A 2,838-nucleotide genomic window follows, 5' to 3' on the forward strand; every position below is an offset into this window, starting at 1 on the left:
TGGAGCACCATGCACTGCCTAGGAAGTTCTGATGTGGAAACTTGAACCTGGCCCTTCATACTCGGTACGTAGACAACACCCCCTCTTCACTCTACATTGTCCACTCTTGAGTTATTTGTGTATATGTCTGTCCCCCTGGCAACGCAACACACTTGGAGCTTCTTTGAGGGCAGCTTCTATATTTGCCTGTACACACACACTCACACACCAGCTGCCAATGACCAATGCAACTCAACCTTCAAACCATAGTTAAGCCAGCCTGACTAAAGCCAAAAATCCTGAATCACAGCAGGGAAAACTAGAAAAAAAGAATAAGGTTAAAATACTAGCCAACATGTATGGGGTGCCTGCTGATGTGTCCTGCATTATAAATAATAATAACTGGGGTGCCTGGGTGGCCTTGTTGGTTAAGAGTCTGCCTTTGGCTCAGGTCATGATCCCACCGTTATGGGATCAAGCCCCGTGTCAGGCTCCCTGCTCAGTGTGGAACATGCTTCTCCCTCTGCCTCTGCCCCTGTTGTGCTCTCTCTTTCTCTCTCAAATACAAATAAAATCTTTTTAAAATTTATTTATTCACGAGAGACGCAAAGAGAGAGAGAGGCAGAGAGACACAGGCAGAGAGAGAAGAAGGCTCCCTGTGGGGAACCTGATGCGAGACTTGATCCCCGGACCCCGGGATCACGAGCTGAGCCAAAGGTAGACACTCGGCCACTGAGCCACCCAGGTGTCCCTATAAATAAAATCTTAGAAAAAAATAGCTAACCTTTACTGGGTGTCAGGAACTATTCTAAGCCCTTTATGCCAATTAACTCATTTACTCCTATAATAAACTTATGAGGTAGGTGCCAGTATTTCTTTTTTTTGAGGTAGGTGCTATTATTGACCTTATTTTACAGATGAGGAAATCAAAGCACAGATTCTAACTCTGGCCAAAAGGCTGAAGATTGCATACGCTTAATTAACCACAAGTCCCAGTTCCATGGGACTTGTCATGGGTACGTTCCCACAGTTGTCACCTTTGTGTGGTGAAGCTTTATACATATGCCCTTGTGGCAGGAAAATGATTTGCTGTATTCCATTTCTGGGAGACAGTGCATCATCTGTTAGTTGGGAACCTTTAAAAAAGAAAAAAATCTCCTACTGCTGGGAATTAATTCCAAAGAAGAAAGTCAAAGGAACAAGAAAGCATTCGCATAAAGCTATTTCTAGCAGTATTGTTCCTGTATCTAAAAGAAAGAAGCAAATCACACCGCCCATAAGGGACTAAAACGTCCAATGGTTAAAGAGTAATTAAATGATATGCCGTATGAACTCAGTGAATTAGAAGGTCTTTGCTAAGAAAAGAGTAGACAATGTTGAAAAAACAGGAAATGTAAATAGAGGGCTGTCAGTTTAAATATAAACATACTAGGTCAAGTACCCTACCGACCATGATCACAGCGCTGTGAAATTTTATAACCGGACAAAAGCCATGAGAGACCATAGACAGTTAGAAATATGTGTTGTTAACAGAAATGAGTATGTTTGCATGTTTTTTGCAAATTTTTTGTACTAATCACCTACATTTTTTTAAAGTATCTTTTTAAAGATTTTATTTATTTATTTGAGAGAGAGAGAGCATGAGCAAAGGGAGGGAGAGAGGGAGGAGTAGACCCCCCAATGAGCAGGGAGGGGGAGCCTACCACCCCATGAGAAAGGAGCCTGAAACAGGCCTGGATCCCAGGACCCCAGGATCATGACTTGAGCCAGAGGCAGATGCTTAACCGCCTGAGCCACCCAGGCACCCCTAAAGTATTTTTTTTAGTAAAAAAAAAGGGAACCCATCATCAGAGAGGCTTTTTCTAAAGAGAAGCCTAAACCTACCTCAGGCTGGTTGAATGTCACTGGGAGAGGACGTTAGCAGAGGACTCCTTAAGCATTTATTTTCTTCAGAGCTTGGAAACATTCCATACCATTCGGGAGCTAGGGAGGCTGCGCTGTGGAGGCTCCTGAAACTTCTCCTGAGGGATGCCAGAGCCTGAGCTTAACCAAGTCCCGGCTCTCCCTCACAAGAGCCTCACTGAGCCAATGTATCTGACATTTATTTATTGAGCACTTACTCTGTTCCCTGACACTGATGTGGAAAGTGGAGAGAGAGCTGTGAATGGGAGAGAAAAAGCCCTTGGCCTGATGAAGTTTACATCTTCGCAAGGAAGAACAGACACGAAATAAGAAAAAAAAATCATATAATTTTAGGTAATGACAAGTGCATATGGAAGATAAAGCAGAGGAATGGGGGTGGGTGTAGGCAACTTCAGCTGAAGGAGTCAAAGGAGACCCCCCTTGGGAAAGTGACTTGAAGGAAGGCCTGAATGTGTAAGCATAAAGAGCAGGTGCAAGATGACTACATTCTAGAAATCTACGTACATCATGCCTATAGTTAACAACACTGTATTGTGCACTAAACAGATAAAGGGGATTTGAGGTACAAACCTGCAGTTATAAAATAAGTAAGTCACAGGGATTAAATACAGCATAAGGATTGTATCCAGTAGTAACAACTTTGCATGGTGACAGACGGTAACTACGCTTATGGCAAGCATTTCATAATGTGTATAATTGTTGGATCACTATGTGGTACACCTGCAATTTATATGATATGTCAACTTCAACCAAAAATTTAAAAAATCAAAACAGATGAGCATAGGGAAGGGAAGGAAAAATAAAATAAGATAAAAACAGAGAGGGAGACAAACCATAAGAGACACTTGATCATAGGAAACAAACTGAGGGTTGCTGGAGGGGGTTGTGGGGGTGGGGTAACTGCATGATGGGCATTAAGGAAGGCACGTGATGTGA

Source organism: Vulpes lagopus, chromosome 11 (assembly GCF_018345385.1).
Source record: "Vulpes lagopus strain Blue_001 chromosome 11, ASM1834538v1, whole genome shotgun sequence".
Lineage (NCBI taxonomy): Eukaryota > Metazoa > Chordata > Mammalia > Carnivora > Canidae > Vulpes > Vulpes lagopus.